We start from the raw sequence: 20,625 nt of genomic DNA on the forward strand, positions 1-20,625 counted from the left end.
TAAGCTGTACATCTAAAGTCAGGAGGTTAAAGGGAAGATTGGTACAGTGCTAACTCACCATCCACTGTTTGAAATTGCCCATAGACAATTGCAGTACAAAAATGTAATACAATCCAATAAGTAATTTTGAAAGAGATAGGAAGACTACATTTATACAACTTTTTTACATTATACTGCTATAATTCTTCCATCATATTATTAGCATTTTTGATTTCTTACATGTGCCTAACTTATTAATTTATCTTTATGATAGATATGTATGCATAGGAAAACCAGGAATGTACTAAAGGTCTTAGAGCATGACCCCAAGATAAGAGGAGGACTACTGTATAGATGGTAGTCAGTTCTGATGTAAAGGAGTTCTGTAATTTTCAAATATAATACATTTTATAATGAATGTAAGCTTAATAACAGCTATAAATTCTATTATTTTTTCCAGAGAAAGAAAACTTACTCTATAAGGACATGTATAAAATTTTGCAAAATATAGTAAATATATGTGTATGTGTGTGTGTGTGTTTCTTTAAATTTTTTTTTAAGCTTCCATAATTCTCTTTTTTACCAAGATGTCTGGAGCACTGTACAACCCTTGTCACTGCAGCATTCCTTGTAAGGAAGAAATGCACAGAAATTCTAGACAGCAGTCTCATGGAATTAAAGACTGAAAATTCTAGCATCACCATACTAAACAAATAAATTTGTTTCTGAATAAACAAATACAACCAGAAATAATTTGAGAAAAAGGAATATTGTTGAGGAAGAGTATGTAATCAAAATCAAACTTGGAGATTTGACAAATATATTAGCTTATATTTCATTTAATTAAAAAAATTTTAAATTATTTTGGCCATACTGGAGATTGAATTCAGGGCAAGACATAAAATTGTGCATACTAGATGAGTACTGTGTAGTGTTTCAATATTATATGCTTTTTGTAATGTATAAATCAGGTAAAATATATTTATTTCTTCAAAATTTACTATTTCTTCATGCTAAAATCTTTTAAGATACTTTCTTCTAGCTTGTTCCAATGAAGAGTACATCACTGTGATCTCCACTCACTCCACTGTGTAATAGTACATTAGGGTTTCTTGCTCCTACCTAACTGTAACTTAGTCCTTCCTGATCAACCTTTCCCCAAGACAGATTTGAAGGTTTTCTCCTTTGTGAAGTCTTTCCCATGCTCAGCTATGCATGAAGAACTCAGGTGTCCCACAAAGTCCCAAGCATACATCAATCATATAATAGGTTAAACTGTCTCAGTTATTGACATGTCTGTCTCTTTCAATTTATGAAAGCCAATATTTATATATTCTGAGCAATCATCAAACATGTTGATACACAAACATTGAAATAATTAATGTAATGCTTCTCATTCTTGTCTTAGTTCATAAATTCTAAGAGATAGAAAGCAAAGAGATACAATCTGTTGTACCAATTCCAGTATACTGTATTGATCAGGTTTCTAATTTAGCCACTTCTACCATGGATTCAATGAAGAAACTTGGGGATGTAGTGCCACAAATTGTTACTTCTAAATTTATGAATGTATAGTTAACCATTATATAAATGGTTAAATATATTTAATATATTTAATATTAATATTTAATATTAGTCATATTAAATAGAATGCCACCAATTTTTTTCTAGAATGTATGTTGTTTTTTCTATTTGCTATTTTGGGTGCTAACATTGAGACACCTTTAACCTTTCCACATGCTCTATGTAGAAAAGTAAAGAAATCAGTGACAGATATATGACTCTATAAAAAATGAACATTCAATTGTGGGTGCCTGAGAAATGAGAAAAGAGAAAAGGGAATAGAGGGAGATAACAATGAAGGCTGGACCAAGAAATATGAGGCATGAGAATTCTCCCTGACAGGGAGGTCAAGCAGTGCACAGGTGCTGGAGGTGAACTTCTGTGGCAAACACGGCTTGCATCATAGTGCTTCATGAATGCCAAGGAATTTCATCTATGTAGTCAGGTCACAGAGAAAAGAATGATCACCAGATGCACAGATACCAATAGGTTAGAAGGTGTGGTAGAAGCAGGAAGAACACAGATTTTCATAGGATGTGAAGATGAGTATGTAGAAATATTAAAGAATAGGGTGATCTGAGTACAAAGAATACAATATGATCGTGTAAGTAAATTTCATCATCACTGTAACCAACTACCTGACAGAAATTACTTAAGAGGGAATGATTTACTTTGGCTCTTGGTATTGGAGATGTCAGTCCATTGTGGCATCATAGCAGGGAGGGTAAGGTAAGGTAGAACCAAACATGTCATAGTGGCCAAGCAACAGAGACAGAGGAAAAGACTGGGGTCCCTGTATAACCTTCAAAATCACATCCCCAATGACCTACTTCTTCTAGCTAGTTTCCCCCTCCAAGTTTCCACAACCTCCCAAAATAGAGCCACCTGCTGGCCATCCGACATTCAAAACATAAGCCATGGGGAAGATTTTATATTAAAACCGTAACAATCATCATATAGTTCATTACAGACTAAAACTTTTCAAAAGTTGTTTTATTGGACTTTTATGATGATTCTGGAAGGTAAACAGTTCAGGAACAATTATCTTCTCAGAAAAATCTGAGGATTTCAGCAGTTTAAAATCACTCGAGCAAATGAATAGAGGACAATGTGCCACAGATCTATCTGCTTCCCTCTTTCCCTTCTGCTATCTTTTCCCTTTTTGATATCTTCTCCCTTCCTTCCTTCCTTCCTTCCTTCCTTCTCCCTTTGCTCCTTCTTCCTTCTTTTCCCTTTCCTTCCTGTCCTCTTCTTTTCCTTCCTCCCTCTCTTTCTTCCATTCTCCTTCCTTCCTTTATTCTTTCCATCCTTACTACTTATCTACTATTTCCATTATATCACACTAAACATATGTGAATTCTCACTTAATAGTTGCAGTCTTGTATCCTTAGGGTCATGGTTTTTAGCATTAGTGTTAAGCATAAATAGGTGTAGATGGTAAAGAAGAGGATGACACTTTTTTATACCAAGAACAGCCCAATATGTGATTTGCTTTTGGAAATAAATATGTAGTAAAACGAATATGTTGTCATTGATTCTTCTCTTTTTTCCCCCCTGGAAATAAGTACAGTGAAAGAAATCTATAAATATGGCTTCTTGGGACTTTATATATATCAATATCTATATCATCTATCTATCTCTCAGTACACTAGAGTTTGTAGAGATACTGTGTAAGTATATATGAGCATGTACACGCAAACATATATTTAATTTTAAACAAATAATTTTAAACTAAAACCAAAGAATTCCCTTTCTGTCTTTGTGGCTGTTCAGCTGAGTTAGGAAATTGCATTTAGAAAAGTCCCTTTGGCCAGAAACAATGTTGTACTCTAGATGGGAAACTTCTTTCTTCTTTGATGAAGACAATTTTTTTTCTTTTTATGGGAACTACACTATTCTCTAATTCCCCTAATGGGACGTGAATTAATATAGTAGAACCAAGTTTACCCTCAACAGCTGCAACCTGCACCTGTGCAGTATTTTTTTTAATCCTTTTTCACTGCAGTGTGATAGAGAAAAAGGCAGGGGAAAATGCTTTATGGGACCTTCCAACTGAGATGCTTAATGCATTATTAGGAACAGAAATCCTCAGTGGGATTTAACATGCCTATTAGGAATTAGGCTGAGGGAACCAAATAGGAGAAGTATATAACATTTCCCCAATGCACACTGAGATTGTCAGTCAGTGGGATCCACAGTGGTCATTTTCTGGTTTCTCTCCAATCTCATACCAGCTTTCCCAGATAATGTTATCTCCTGCCTTCTTTGATCCACATCCTACAGAGGGGGCATTTGTAACACCACACTGGCATTGTGTGAGGATCACTGGCTAAGAGAGAGCACACAATCAGCTTTGCTGTATGCCTGCTCTGCATCATTAAGCATTAATGAAGTGTTCTCTAATTGTTTCTCACACCGGGCTCCCAGGCTCTTTATTGCTTGGTATTTCTGTGCAGCTATCGTTGGAAGTCAAGCTAACTCTTCCGACTATTAAGATGGCAGGCACATATGTCCCTGTGGAGTCAGTGCTATTACCTGTGATGAACTGGAAGGCAAAGGAAGGGGGAAGAATGTTCCTCATCATGAGCATTTCCAGTTTTGCTTTCATCTGCCAATTATTTCACCTCTGCATTGCGAGTGCTGCCTTCCACGTTTGACTTTATGTGAAGTCCCACGCCATCTATCAAAAATATCTTAGCATCATCCATTGACATTTGAAGAGTTTTTCATGGTAGATACGAATAAATGTGTAAGATTTCTGAGGAAATATCTCTAAAGAAAACCACGTAAATATTGTATATTAGGAGAAGATTGTTTAAAAAATACAGATTATAAGGAAAGAAGTCAACCAATTTATACCATCACACAGAGATAAGGGTAATTCCTAAGTCTGGTATATATATTTTGAAAAAAATGTTTTAAATATGTCTCAGCAACACAAAACTCTCCCATCTGAAATGGGAATAATTATCAACTCATAGGTGTGTGTTGAGGGTAAGAGGAAAGTTTTATTGCTGACTGTTAGAAAAAAAAAGGAAAAGAAGGAAATGCTAATAAAAACTGTCACCACACAAGACAACTTAATAAGTAGAGATTATGAGACCGTAACATTCTTAGCAGAGTATTTCATTTCATGAACAATCTTCCCTATAAGTTTCAAATGGCAAATCTAGCTTGGAATCCAGTGCTAACTTTTACACTGGACACAACTGGGGACCTGCAATCTCCAAACACAGCAAACAGTTCCTGTTGACCAAGTAGTAAAATAAAACACAGGAAGAAGTAATGGTGAGTTTGCGAAATTCAACAACCTCAGGCGTTATTAGACAGAAGACTTTTCATTTTTAATGGGGGCTGTAGGGGATTTAGAGTACACAAATGAATGTGGTTCTGATTAAAAATATCAGTCATATATTACATGCAAACACTTAAACTAAGGCCAACTTGCAATAAAGTTTCTATAGAGTCAGGCTATACCAAATGCACTTTTCCTTTTTCTTTTCTTCTTTTTTTTTTTCTTTTTGGTGCTAGGTATTGAACTCAGGACCTCACACGTTCTCAGCAGGCAAAGCATGTACTCTACCACAAGCTACACCTCCAGCCCCTCAAAATGCATTCTGAAGAATTCATTTGATTAATCTTTTGGACAACAAAAGAATAAGTGTTCTATCTTGGAACCAAAAGTTCTCATAGAACACATTCCTTTAGTTATCCATTCTGATATAATTTTAGATCACCAAATTTCTCTTTTCCCTCATGATTCCCTAGAAAATTTCAGACAGCCATACTTTTTATTAGGTAGATATATCTGCCTCTTTCCTCAGTCTGTCCCCCTGTGGCTCCAAGAGTTGAATGCTTATGGCAGTGCCCAGTGGGAACAGATGTTGGTGGCCAAGACTGTTGGCTGCCTGTCACTTCTTTTGGTTTGTATTGCACAGTTGAGTGGGCTTGTCCTTTGAGTGATGGTGGGGACAAGGCCTGAGAGAAATCAGAGTGACAGTTTCGCTCAAAACAGACTCCCTCATCAAAGACTGATGTGCTTCAGAGGACAAATGCCTGCAGCTGGTATTTCTACCACATCTCCGGGCTTAAAAGTACATATTTACATAAAGCCATAGGATTTTCAGATCTGCATGGAGCTTAAGGTCTTCCCAACTTTATAGTCAAAGACTGTGGCACCTACATAAATGCAGGGGCACTCTTAGATGGCTTCATGACCAGACTTGAGCTTCCAATCTTCTGGTTCTTAGTAGTCCCAGAAACAACAGTTCCTTGATCCATTGTTTAGTACGCATGGACTAACTGAGGTATTATGTACTTCTTTGCTGTGAGTACAGTTATTCGGGGTTTTTAGACTAAAGCTGCCTTGTGAGTATGATCACTTAGTTTTACAAGGATGATTTTAAGTGGAAATATGGTTTATTCAGTATAATTCTATAATCTTTTGGAGGAAAGATATTAAAAACTTAAGGCTTGCTGACATTTGATCTCTCAGTATGTTTGTTGATATAAGATCTCTCAGAATATAGTATATATATAATATTTATATATATATATATGTATAATAGGTAACCAATACATTTAATTTGTTTCAACTCTTTCCTTGATTTGTAGAGGGGAGTGGGTGTTTAAGAAAAATGTGGACTAGAGTTAGGAAGATGAAAGTGTTCATACAAGCAGAATTCAAGTCTATTGAGAGTATGGAATAAGTCTTCTCATGAAGAAGATTGCATGTACAGAATACAAGTACTTCCAGCTGTATTGTCTCACCTGCCCTTTAGCTTACCCCTCTCTGGCCTATGCTGTATAAAATGAAAGGTGTTAAGAGGCTGTTAACAATACAGCTGGGAAGTAGGACTCAATCCATTCCAGATGTAGTAATTGACACCTTGTCTTAACTTTGTTCTCAGTCTAACACCTCATATATCATTGACAATGGATCAATCAGGACTCAAACCCAACAATTGAGATATCATGATTAGGTGATAATAATTAGGGCTAGAATTCCTTTGACTGAAGAAAACATTTTGGTAGTCTTTCTCAGAGCTGCACACTAAATCAACTTTTAACTTGATTTTTCAATTATGCTTTTTAAAATCCAATCTTGCATTTATAATTTTTTCTTCTTTTGTTCACTCTGTTTGGAAAACATGAGAGTTCATTTTGTTTTTCTCTTTTTTTCACAAGCTGTGATGTTTTGAGCTGTATTGCAGAACCTAACTCATCAACAGCTACAGATTTAATGCTTTTTGTAGAGAGAATGAACAAGACAAATAAGTTCATAGTTCTATTTTTAAAACTATTTTTATCTAAAGGACCTCAGGAGCCTCAAGGACTCAGGACCATCAGGACCCACACTTGTGAGTCATTATATTGAAGTTACTCTCATGAAACTGACTATATTCACAAGATGAATTTGGAGCTTGAATCAATGGAGGAGGTGGAGCAAGGACAGAGGTTCAAAGGAGAATTGAAAAGGACATTTCTTTCACCTGGGAAAAAGAGCAAATCAATGGAGAAAAGAAAGCAGGAGACTAATGTGGTAAAAGCTAAGCATGGTCAAGTGTGGCAGAAGTGATGCTGCCCCTCAGTGAGAGAACGGATTAAGACAAGTATAGATGATTCAAGAGGACACATTCCAGATATATCTGGTTCCCAACAATGTGATGTTCTCTTAAACCAAGCCAAAACTACTGTTCTCCAAAACTTACCTGCATTTGATTGTAAAAGAACAAAATTGCACCAGACCATTCAATACATCAAAATCACTATTAAAGCAAAAATGAAAAAAACCTTTTGCCTTAGACTGGGGAATCCTTAAGTGGAATGAGACTGTAATTCTAAATTAGATGTTCAAGTTAGACCTCATCGAGAAGCTGACATTTAAACAAAAGTTTAGAAGAGATGAATGATGTAACCATGTAGATACCTGAATAAAGAACATTTCAGACAATGGGAAATACCAGTGCAAGTGAACTATATCAAGAAAATGCCTGGAGTGTTTAAGGAAAACTGTGAGGAATCCAGTGGGGTTAAAACAGTAGCAATGCATACAATTGTAAAAACTCAGTTTACAGCAGTAACGGGGAGCAAAATTGTGAAATATTCTGCAAATCATGCTACAGATTTTTACCTTCATTTCAAGTAAAACTGGAAACCATTGCAGAGTTCTTAGCATAGGACTAACCAAATCAGTGATATTTGGAAAGGATTATTTTTGATGATTCAGCAATAATGAATTGAAGAAGGACAACAATGGAAACAAATAAGTGAGAGGCTATCTCCAAGATTCTGCAAGCGATCATCATCAGTTCTTCCCTCTCTATCATGCAAGTGCTGCTTTTCAGCATGAACAAGTGTAGTCATTTCCCTCCCCTTGAATCTGAGGTTGATTGTCTTGACTTGTTTGGCTAATGAGGAGAGATCAAAGTAGAAGTACTTCATCAGATGTCCTACAGCTCTGAACTAGATCTCTTGAAGCTCACTCTCAAAATAAATAAATAAATAGATAAAATAAACCCAGCTAAGAACTCAGGTACCATGCTATTTGAAACCCAGTCTACTAGGCAAGTTCATATGTACTTGGCCCAGTCGATAGGTCCAGCTGAACAGGAATAATCGCCCAGCATCAAGTGCCAGCTAATCTCAAGTATCATGTGACTGTAGATGTATGGAAGGCAATGAGAACCACCCAGCTAGCCACTACAGTCCAAAGAATAATGGGGGAAAATAAAATATTATTTAAAGTCACACAAAGATTTGAAATAATTTAGAAGTCTATGAGACTATAAGTAAACAAGGTATAAGGTATAGCTTAATCCATAGGGAGATGGCAGTGGAGGAATGAGAATAGTTTGGCTTCTAATTCAGTTAATGTAGAATAAAAAAATGATCATCCAATTGATTGATAAACAAGTCTATATGAGAAAAGAACATGAATTAGGAACAACTACAAAGGTTTTACCAGACAAAAAGAGAAGTAGAATTTGCTATCAATTAAGTTTTTAGGGAACTGTAGATGGAACAGGTATGGGAAATAAATAGACTTTGAAGCAGAGAAATGAGAAAGGAGTGATTTAAAATTTATTTGGTTCAAACTGGTGATGAGCAAAGGAGGAGAAATTAAGGACAGGAAGATTAGTGGAAGACTTATTTGAATCTAATTGTAAGGTAAACTTGGCTTTCTTAGGCATAGTTACAGAAGGGATGGCAAAAAAGAATAAAATGTTTAAGTCAAATAAAATCTGAAAAGAGACAAGTAGCACTGTCAAATGTCTAAGAAATTGTTATGTAATTTGGAGAATACAATAAGACTTCATGCATACAAGTATAGAGACCATTTACAGAGTTCAGTAATTCTTGTCAGATAAATGGAGAAATTTATTAAGTGCATGACAAATCTTGAGTAAATTGTCTAAAAATGGGTAAAAGAGAAGTGAACATGACTATATTTCTTTTGTAGAAGCAGACACTATGGATTTGCACTGCATTGTGTGCAGGTGTATTTTATTTTGTCTATATTTTCTTTCTTTGCTGAGATAACAGAAGAGTTTGGATTTTGTTTGTTTTGAAGAGGAGGGTAAATTCGTCATTTTCTATCTTATTCTAAGTGTGTTCAGATTAAACATTGTGGCTTTATTTGTAAACCAGAGGCACTTGAACATTCAAAGAAAAATCCATATCTTAACAGACTTTCAGTGTAATCACAATGTATTAGTGATCCAAATAGATTTGTATAAGCTTTGGTTAAATAGCAAAAAGTTAATATTCTTTCCACACATAATCTCCACCACTACCTTTCTGAATAAGGAAAAAAGCAAAAGTATACATGTCTAAAAGATCAATGATGAAAAAAGAAAGAAAAATCTCATTTTTCAGTAAACAACAGAGAAAAGGGAGAATCCTTTGATTTCATCTTTATAGTCCTGGCTCTTTGCTGAGAAAAATAAGAGGGGAATATAGGAAATGGAAGTTTAATCTTCTCAAAGGGTAGAAGGAACCAACACATCTATTTTGGTGCTTAAAATTCAATTATAGCTGTAAACATAATTCTCTATTTACCATGTAAAACCTGATTCACTTCTTATTGTCAGTTCTCAGAATGGGTTTCTAACAGACATGGATGATATTGATTAATTTTTCCATATTCTATGTATCCTGCAAGCATATCTGACACTTAACACTAATTTCTAAGCTACAGGGTCAGCACTTGACATTGGAAATTCATCTTAAACTCATACATTCCTTATATGTATACAAATATTAAAACTGTGCTTTCAAATTTGTTCACATACTATTTTTACTATACCCAAAAATTGATGCAGTGGGATAGCATTATTTTCAGTATTACCTATATACCAAGCAGTTTTGAAGAAATTTTCCAGATATTACTTTTTGAAATCTTAATAAGAAGCTTATGATGTAGACATTCTTATCCCTGTCTGACAGATAGGAAAATAAACCCACAAAGATTAAGTAACTTGCCCATGTTACACAGTGAGCGACTTTTAAGATTTTTGAAAACTAAGCCATCTGGCTATAGACTACTCTTATCATTACACTCACCTGAGTATATATGTACATAGTAAGAGAAAGAAGAAGTAATGTGTTAGAAAGGAAAGTAGAACTGAGAAAAATCAACATTCTACATTGTTAGGCAGATGCAAAAAATTTCCCATGGGTCTATAGAATAGCCCTCTTAGCTGAGTGACAGAAATACCAAATGAATCTAGGTTCCTACCTTAGAGTGGATAAGAGCATAAACAATCTGTGATATATTCATGGCATAGAATATTATCCTTCCATAAAAAGGCACAAACTATTGATGTATACAGTAACTTGACTGTGCATCAAAGGTATTACAATGACTGAAAGAAGCCAGCCAGTCTCAGACAGTTATATGCTGTGTTAGTCTCTGCACTGGCCCAGAAGTAGGAGTGAGGATTGACCTACTTTGGATAGCGTAAGTGAATTTTGGAGGTGATAGAATAATTCTGAATTCTGATTATGATGCTGGTTATGTGAATCTATGTATGTTCTAAAGTTTATAATTAATTAATCATAACTTTAAGAAACACTTAAAAATGAAATGCTAACAATCCTGGGATGGGGGAAGAATCCAAATGTAGTGACTTGGTCACTTTCTCTTTGGAAATTTGATCAAGTTGCTGAACTATGATAACCTCAGTTTTTTTTCCATTTAATTAACAATTAATTAAAAATACTTACCTAGCAGCATGTTGTATGAGGAGCTCAGCATTGTGACTAAAAATAGCAACACTCAACAAATGCTTATGAACATTGATCATTGTCCTGAAAGAAATACAAATGTAGCTTCCTTTGCTTTATGTCCAGATCCTCCCAATTACAGGGTGGGATGATGTGGCACAAACAAGGCAGTTTCCTCCAAAAGCCAAAGTCAGCAGAATCTTTATCCTAAGTTTCTATTTGGTGATTTTATATATTCCATGGAAGCATATTCTTGTCAACACCCAAGCCAAGAATTCTGCCAAAGAAGCTGTAAGTGACACCCATGGGAGCTGAACAAATGTTAGCTCCTTTTTCATCTCGTCTTAGTCACCTCTGATTCCATTGCCACTAGTTAAAGTAGCAAAGTCTCCCCTCTTTTCCTTCCAGGAAACCCAACCTTTGCTGATATATGAGACCCAGCATTGTCTCTCTTCTAAGTTCTCTGAGAACCACACTACCTGAGCAGCTTGTGTGGCTCAATAACCACATGCATCTTGCTACTCTGTGCAATGAAAATCCAAGGCAGGCAGCCATAAACTAAAATCTGCTTTATCTGTGTATGTGACCTTCTTCTTGATACTTCATAGCCATTGTCAGACTTTTCTTTGAAAAAAAATCTATAAAACCAGCAACTTTACTGCCAGCATGTAGGAAAAGTAACAGATTTAAAGACACTTTCCCAAAGGAAAGTTAGGTATGTTAGAGCTGGCATTTGAAACTCAATGTGTCTCCAAGTCCACTTTACTGTCTTTAAGTAATGTTACACTAGGCAAAACACATTTTCTTTTATAATGCTACAGAAAATTTAATACATAGAAGGCTCATTAATTACAGAATTTAACTGAACATTTTCACTTATGTTAGCATTTTTAGATTACTGCTAAAAATTATTTCCTGAGATGATGATTTCACTTTTATTAAGTTAAAGTTTTAGGTAATAGAAAAAAGGAACTTAAAAATCATTTTACATACAGGCTTTAAATAAAAGATTTCTATTATTTTTTATTTTCTTTTCTCCTCTATTTTCTTCTTTCTTTCTTCCTCTTTCCCTTTTCCATTGTTTCTTTTCCTCCCTTTTTAAAATTATTAATATCATTATTATTACTATTTTAACTTAGTGTCATTTCTTAAAGTCAAAAGTATATCTTATTAAGATACATTAAGATTTTATGGATAGCATTGAAAAGAATTGTTGATAATTAGATTTTATGGATAGCATTGAAAAGAATTGTTGATAATTTGATAACAAGCAATAGGAACTATTATTTTCCTTTTCAAGAAATGAGCTCTATGTCAGGTGGGTAATGGAAATAAATGAGCAAAGAGAAATATGTCAGATGATTTTTATTGCAAGTTTATGAAAATGATTAATGAAGACATCATTGCAGATGTAATCAGGGCAAGAATTATGAATGAGATGGAATCTGAGGTTAAGCTTGGTTCCCTTGCTTTGCCAGATAGTGGATGCTCTAGCATTGCCCAGACCCAATCCCAGCTGGTGAATCTTTCGTTCATAGCAGTAGTATGTGAATCAAGAAAAAGTTGGGAATCCTGGTAATAGAATGTGGGAACAGCAGGTTCCTATTTAAGATCAGCTAGAAAAATTACATTTTTTAAATGTATCATAGAATAATATTTAAAGTTTTCATTTAGCAAGAAGTCAACACACACCAGTCACTTTAGCTAAGAACAGTGTATCTATTATCACATTTAAGTCTTCTCATGGTTGGGGATGATTTTCATCATTTGCATTGTGACAGAAGTCATTAAGCTCATGGAGACTAATCTATGTTGCTTCTTCTGCAGAATAGCAGCCCCTGGAACCATGTTCACTATCTTTTGACAAAGAACCCCTATCTATAGTCTACCCTACTTTATAAATGCATCCATATAGCTGCTAAACTGAGATATCTGCTGTGCACTCCTTGAAATTTATTCTGAAAGCATAAAAAAAAACAAACTGTGCTTGGTCATTGCCTGGATGCACTCTCAATTATTCTTCAAACTAGTTTCCTTGGATAAGTATTGATGAGATTTACACTCACAGAAATTCAGCTGACATGCAAACAAAGACAAGGAGAAAGCTTAGCTTCAAGCTAGTATCATTCATAATAATTGACCTTGTAACATGAATTTTAACTGTTGAGCAAATGAATTTCAGACTCTAAGCCAAAGACAGATTGTTACATGGGCATAGGACTAGCATTATTAGGTTGCACAGATGTCGGTGAGGAAGAAATCAGGTATTGTACCATTCATTAGTTTTGTGGATATGAAGGTCATCTGTAAAAATTCATTTGCATGAGCAGAATGCAATTAGAATTTAGACAATAAATCGGTTCATCAGACACTAAGACAAGTACACTGAATTCTCTTCCCAATATATCAATACAAAGTAACACTTCAGACATTCTTGGAGCAAAAAATAATGGGACCAAATTACATCAGCTAAACTCCAATTTCAAAGGATACTGCTATCAATATCCTTTGTAGAACATAAGAGAATCTAATAACGTTTTGTGTGCATGGTACTAGAGTTTGAATCTGGGGCTTTAAGCATGCTAGGCCAGTAGTCTGACATTTGAGCCACACCTGTTTTCTCTAGTTATTTTTGAAATAGGGTTTATTTTTTTGCCTAGGGTGGCTTTGAGAACATCGTCATATATTGTGCTTCCTGCAATTACTGAGATGACAGGCACACACCACCACCCCAGCTTATTTCCATTGGGATGGGGTCTCACGAACTATGTTTGCACGATGGCCTTGAACTGCCACTCTCTAAATGTCAGCCTCACAGGAGACTAGGATTATATCTATGAGCCACAAGTACCCATAGTACCCATCTCCTGGTAACTTTTTAAATCAAGAAAAAAATACCTTTGAACAGAAAGATTTGGATAACATTACTATATTGGATGACTATGTGACTCTGGACTTAAAAACCAGTGAGGATTTGGAGTTTTAAAAAGCTTACCCAATGACACTGAAAACAAAATTTGAAGATGAATTTACTCTAGTGATCACAACCTTTGAAAGGACAAAAGAACAAAATAAACAAATAAATAAATAAATAAACAGGCTCTCTTTTCACAGCTTTATCTCTAATTCTTTCAAAATACTTGGTAAAGAATCACAAATCAACATATATTCAAATGAAAAATTGATTGTGATACATTAGAAAATATAGATATTAACCCTTACTACCCAAGAATTTCAGATTAAAGAAGATAAATGTCATATATCACTGCGCAGAGAAGCTTTTCATGATAGAGCAGTTTTACAGGTCATCATTATTCCTTCTATTTTTATGTCCCTATTACAGTTCTAACCAGTTTGCTAACCAACTGAGCTACAAGATGAAATACCATTTTTCCTACATCCACCAGCAAAAAGACTTGTATGAAAAAACAGTAATTATATCATACTATAGTTAATTTTAAAATGCAGGTTCTGTGGCAGAGTCAATGCATTAAATTAAGTCTTGGATATTACATTATCAGGAAACCCCTACTTGGTAAAACTTATGAATTTCAAATTTCAATAGCTTTGAATGCGGGTGTTCCCAGATGGTAGAAATGTGTTTTTGCCTCCATGTGTTATTCAGCTGTCTGCTTCCTTTTTGGGCTATTCTCTGCGGTCTTTCTGTGTCTATGTTCAACTTCAGGATAACAGAAGAGTAGAGGATACAACCACTTCTCTAACAACATAAGTCTTAAAATAATATGCTTCATTTCTATCCACAGGTCATGACAAAAACTAGTTAAAGAATCCCATCTAGAGGATGTGAAATCTGGAAATTGTGGTCTCTGTCCAAGAAGCTGCTTCTTAGAGATAGCTCCTTTTGGTGGAAATTTGGTAGCTAGTTCTAACCATTTTTGCTACAGGTCTCCACAGTAGGCCAGCACCTCCTGACTGAAAGAACCAAGGGAGCTTCCTACAAGTAGTGATACATGAACTGAGACTCGCATCATGACTAGGCATGAGCTAGGAGGAAAAGCAAGAAGGATGTCACAGAGGAAGTGAACAGCATGGGCAGTGAATGGTCTGCAGGCAGGAGAGAGCAGGTATAAACAGGAAAATAGGGGAGTTCCATCTTGCTTCTACACTAATTGTGTAACAGTGAGTGAAGCAAAATGAAGTTAGCAAGGGAGCTGAGGTGAAGACGAAGAGTCTAAACGTCATTATGATTACTTCCTATCCACTGTCTCACCTCCTCCTTTCCCTCAGTAGTCTCATTGACTGGGTCTAGGTCTTCACAAACTATTGTTCTCATTCTTGTTCATTCATGAGGATAATCTCCCTGCTAGACAGGGCCACTAAAAGGAAATCTTTCCTGCTGAATGACTGACCTTTTAATTCTCCCAATTGACTGTGTAGATAAAGCCTGGTCATGTGTACTAGCCAACTGGTCCTCTATTGAGAAAAGCAGTGTATGGTTCTCTCACTGACACAGGCATAAGTTGAGTGACCCAAGGACTTGGACAAGCACTGTTCATATAGCATCTGCTAATTAACTGTCTTTAGAAATGCAGGCAGTTCAGTGTATTGTGTTCTGGTATTGTGTTTTCTCATCGATACCCTTCAGCCAAGAAAGTATAATCCCCAGTGACAGCAATATGTTCATTTATTTTTAATATTCCATGAGCTACTCAGGGTTATGGCCTCATTAAAAAACGATTGATGTCTTTGACATCAGCCTGTGAAGTGTCCTTGTTGTCTGCATTTAAACATGATGAAGAAAAAAAAAGGAAAAAGAGTTGCCCTAGATCTTTCCAAGACTGTAACAAAAACTGACAAGAGTAATTGTTTGCTACTTCAGGGACTGACAAAAATAGATAACCAATCAAATAAGGTCAGTAAATTTTGCTTCTTATATATATGGTCGGAAAAGATGTTATTTTTAAAGCTTAAGTTGCTAACATTAGTGGGAAAAATCTGGCTCCCTTATTAAAGTGACTTAATTAATTTTCAGCAGACTATTAGTAGAATCTTTTTAACTTCAGGTTATCTATGTAAATCCCACAAATGGTCCTTTTTTTAATCTCTCTACAAATACTAGAGAAACTCATGAATAATGTCCACACATCTGCATGGTCCAGACTGAGATTTTTAATATTGACAGCTGTCAAGTAACATGACTTTCATTTGACTATTTGAAAATTTACAGACAATAACTATAAAGGTATAAAGCATAAAACATGTGTTTTTATGCTTACTGGTTCTTGATAACTGATATTCATAATATAGCATGTTTCTCCTGAATCTCTTCTTGGTCCTGTAGAATCTTCTGCATGACACAGGAAAGACTGCATCCTGTAAGCATCATATTAAACTGTTGTAAGATAAGTTGATTACATGTTTGGAAACTGGAGGTCAATTTTTGGTGCAAGCATTAACCCCAGAAATAACTAAATATTTATTGTCTGCCAGAGAGTGCTGCAAGAGTTGGACTTTAATGATGAACAAGTGAAACCCCCTGATTTGGAGATATTCATTGTTGAATAGTAAACACAGTATGTGAAAATGATTCACCAAATTTTCACAAGTTGAAATAAAAGGGGTACATAGTCCTTTTGGAGCAGAAAAAGAGAGAAATAAAATGAATTTGGTTGGTAATTTAGAGATATATAAGTGTAGACAAGAATCCCAAATCCACTAGGTCACCATGACATGTGAGTAGAGTGGTCTTGTCCAGTTCTTTCTTCTCAATTTCATAGGTGCCATAAGGATTGAATAGAATAATCCATGCAAGTAGCTAAAATGATATCTGATAGAGATATCTGATATTTAAGATAGGACTTGAATGAAAAACAGAAGTTTACTAGGTAAAGAAGAAAGGGAAGAAGACTATTCTATGCAGAAGAAAAGAATGCCAAAGGCCAAAACTATACAACACATGAATCAGTGAATATTTCCTTTGCTTCAATCAAAAAATAATACATCCACTCTAGAGATAATCCTTAGACTGAAAGCTATTCCTCTCAAGTAAACTGTTACTTTCACTGAATCTTTGCATTTGCTGGAATTCTCCTGCTGGATGCAAGGACTGAGTTGAATGCCTTGTGCCTTGCTAGGCAAGCGCTCTTCCACATGAGCCACACCCCCAGCTCTTCTAGTTTTCAGTTATTTTTCAGATAAAGTCCCATGCTTTTTGCCTTAGACCAGCCTCAGATTGTAACACCCCCACACACACTGTGCCTCCCACATAGCTGTGATCACAGGTAAAGAAATTGAGGAATTCAAAAACATACTCATGTAAGAGTGATCTAAGATGGTGACTGGGACACAGCTGCAGACCTCCTGAGCTCCGTGAACCATCCGGCTTCATCCCAGAGATGCAGGGGTGGTTCAACATACACAAATCTATAAATGTAATACAGCACATTAATAGAAGCAAAGAAAAAACCACTTGATCATTTCAATAGATGCAAAAAAGCCTTCGACAAGATCCAACACCACTTCATGATAAAAGCTCCAAGAAAACTAGGAATAGAAGGAATTTACCTCGACATTGTAAAGGTTATATATGACAAAACTACAGCCAACATCATACTTAATGGTGAAAAACTGAAACCATTCCCCCTAAAATCAGGAATGAGACAAGAGTGCCCACTATCCCCACTCTTATTCAACATAGTACTGGAATTTCTAGCCAGAGCAATTATGCAAGAAGAAGGAATAAAAGAAATACAAATAGGTAAAGAAACTGTCAAAAAATCCTTATTTGCAGATGATATGATCTTATATCTTAAAGACCCAAAAAACTCTATCCAAAAATTCTTAGATACCATAAACAGCTGCAGTAAGGTGGCAGGATACAAAATCAACTTTCAAAAATCATTACCTTTTCTATACACCAACAATGAACAAACTGAGAAGGAATATGTGGAAACAATTCCATACACAATAGCCTCAAAAAATCAAATACCTAGGAGTAAACTTAACAAAGGATATGAATTACCTCTACAAGGAGAATTACAAACTCCTGAAGAAAGAGATCGCAGAAGACTACAGAAGATGGAAAGATTTCCCATGCTCATGGATCAGTAGGATCAACATAGTAAAAATGGCTATACTACTGAATGCAATCTACATGTTTAAAGCAATTGCCATCAAAACCCCAATGACTTTCAACACAGAGATTGAAATATCTACCCTAAAATTCATTTGGAAACACAAGAGACCATGAATAGCCAAGGCAATACTCAGCAAAAAGAGCAATGCTGGAGGTATCACAATACCTGGCTTCAAACTATATTACAAATAAATAGCAATAAAAACAACATGGTACTGGCAAGAAAATAGATATGAAGAACAGTGGAACAGAATACAGGACCCGGATATGAATCCACACAACTATACCCTTCTCATTTTTGACAAAGGTGTCAAAAATATACAATGGAGAAAAGACAGCCTTTTAAACAAATGTTGCTGGGAAAAGTGGTTACCCGTCTGTAAGAAACTGAAACTAGATGCATATCTATCACCCTGTACTAGTATCAACTCAAAATGGATCAAGGACCTAAATATCAGACTTGAAACTCTGAAGTTACTATAGGAAGGAGCAGGAAGCATTCTGGAACTAATAGGTATACACAAAGACTTCCTCAATAGAACCCCAGCAGCCCAACAACTAAGAGAAAGGATGAATAAACGGGACTTCATAAAATTAAAAAACGTCTGCACAACAAAAGAAATGGTCTCTAAACTGAAGAGATCACCCACAGAGTGGGAGAAAATATTTGCCAGCTACCCATCAGACAAGGGACTGATAACCAGAATATATAGGGAACTTAAGAAACTAAACTTTCTTAAAATCAATGAACCAATTAAGAAATGGGCAACTGAACTAAACAGAACTTTCTGAAAAGAAGAAATTCAAATGGCAAAAAAACACATGAAAAAATGCTCACCATCTCTAGCCATAAAGGAAATGCAAATCAAAACCACACTAAGATTCCATCTCACCCCTGTTTGAATAGCCATTATCAAAAACTCCACCAACAACATGTGTTGGTGAGGATGTGGGGGAAAAGGAACCCTCGTACACTGCTGGTGGGAATGCAAGCTAGTGCAACCACTCTGGAAAAAAATTTGGAGACTTCTTAAATCTCTAAACATAGACCTGCCATATGATCCAGCAATCCCACTCCTGGGGATATACCCAAGGGAATGCAACACAGGTTACTCCAAAGGACCTGCACACCCATGTTTATTGCAGTGCTATTCACAATAGCCAAGTTATGGAAACAACCAAGATGCCCCACTACTGACGAATGGATCAAGAAAATGTGGTACTTGTACACAATGAAATTTTACTCATCCATGAAGAAGAATGAAATCTTATCATTTGTAGGTAAATGGATGGAACTGGAGAACATCATTCTGAGCAAGGTCAGCCAGGCTCAGAAGACCAAAAATCATATGTTCTCCCTCATATGTGGTCTTTAGATCTAGGGCAAATGCAGCAATGTGGTTGGACTTGGATCATATGACAAGGGGAGAGCACATACGGAAGATATGGGAATAGGTTGAAAACCCAAAATATGAAAGCTTTTGATGTTCCCACTCCAGAGGAACTAATACAGAAATCTTAAAGTGACAGAGCTCAACATGAGAAGGGGATCAGGAACCAGTGTAAAGATCAGTTAGAGATGAATCAACATGGGTTGTAACACATGGGTACATGAAAGCTATGTTAGGAATCTCTCTGTATAGCTATCCTTAACTAGCAAAAACGCTTTGTCTTCCTTATTATGCTTGTGTCTTTTCTTCAACAAAATCAGTGATAAGGGCAGAACAGGATCTGCCTGGAACTGAGTGGGAAGGGTGGAGAGGGTGGGAGAGGGGGGCAGGGTGGAGAAATGACCCAAACTATGTATGCACATGTGACTAAATGAATAAAAAAAACCAGTACATCAAATTCCTATTATAAAAAGAAAATGAGAAAGCTAATGCACATTAATATTATCTACATGGTGTAGGAAATAAGGTTCCAGATACTCTTATTTTGCAAGCGAGCATACTAAGACTGTAATAGCTATTAACTTGCTATACATTAACACACTTAAAAGTAAAGCCTAAGAGTCAGGTACAGTTTACCTTTCTTCCAAAACCTATGCTATTTTCCCCTCATCAAAACTTAGGTTATGCTTTGACAGTTCTAATAGATAGCATGTTAGTGATTTAATTCATATCACTAAAAAATATGAAACTACTCCAAAAACTTTCAAGTTGATTGTTCAAATTCTCTGGCAGTATCTTATTTCAAACTCCACAGTAAGAAGGTATAATCATCTCCATGTTGAAAGTAGGGCTCAGAGAGATAACAAGAATGTTTCCAAGTACAAATGATGAAAGTCAGAAATTTAAAACTTCAAGGTTACCAACCAACAAATGGAGAATTGTCTTAACCTATCAGGCTGCTATAACAAAACTACCATACTGGGTGATGTATAAATAACAACCTTATTTCTCACAGGTCTGGAGGCTGGAAAGTCCAAGCTCAATCAGCCAACTAACTGATTTGGTTTCTGGTGAGGACTTTCATCCTGATTCATGGACAGCACCTTGTTCTTGTGTCTTTACATGGTAGAATGATCAAGAGAGCTATATGGTGGTCTCTTTTATAAGGGTATTAATTCTGTTTGTTTGAGCTCTGCCCTCTTAATTTAATCACCTCCTAAGGCTCCAACTCCTAATGCTATCATGGCAGGGGTTAAGACTTTTGCATATGAGTTTGGGAGGAACACAAACATCCATTTGATAGCAAGAATCAAACCCAGCACCATCTGACTCCAAAGCCTCTTCTCCTACCACATCTGGCTGCCACTT

At 35.9% G+C, this 20,625-nt stretch overlaps 1 long non-coding RNA gene across 3 annotated transcripts in view; it reads right to left on the reverse strand.

Annotated features, from left to right (window-relative positions):
* Positions 1-776: 776 nt before the first annotated feature.
* The window catches only part of LOC141411006 (uncharacterized), a 56,382-nt gene continuing 36,533 nt past the window's right edge, over positions 777-20,625 (reverse strand). For all 3 annotated transcript variants that reach the window (XR_012435862.1, XR_012435863.1, XR_012435861.1), the window contains 2 exons: positions 17,043-17,154; positions 777-16,104 (listed from right to left, as the gene is read on the reverse strand). This is a non-coding gene — a long non-coding RNA (uncharacterized lncRNA). The remainder of the gene's footprint in view (positions 16,105-17,042; positions 17,155-20,625) is intronic.

Source organism: Castor canadensis, chromosome 9 (assembly GCF_047511655.1).
Source record: "Castor canadensis chromosome 9, mCasCan1.hap1v2, whole genome shotgun sequence".
In the NCBI taxonomy this organism is placed as follows: Eukaryota; Metazoa; Chordata; class Mammalia; order Rodentia; family Castoridae; genus Castor; species Castor canadensis.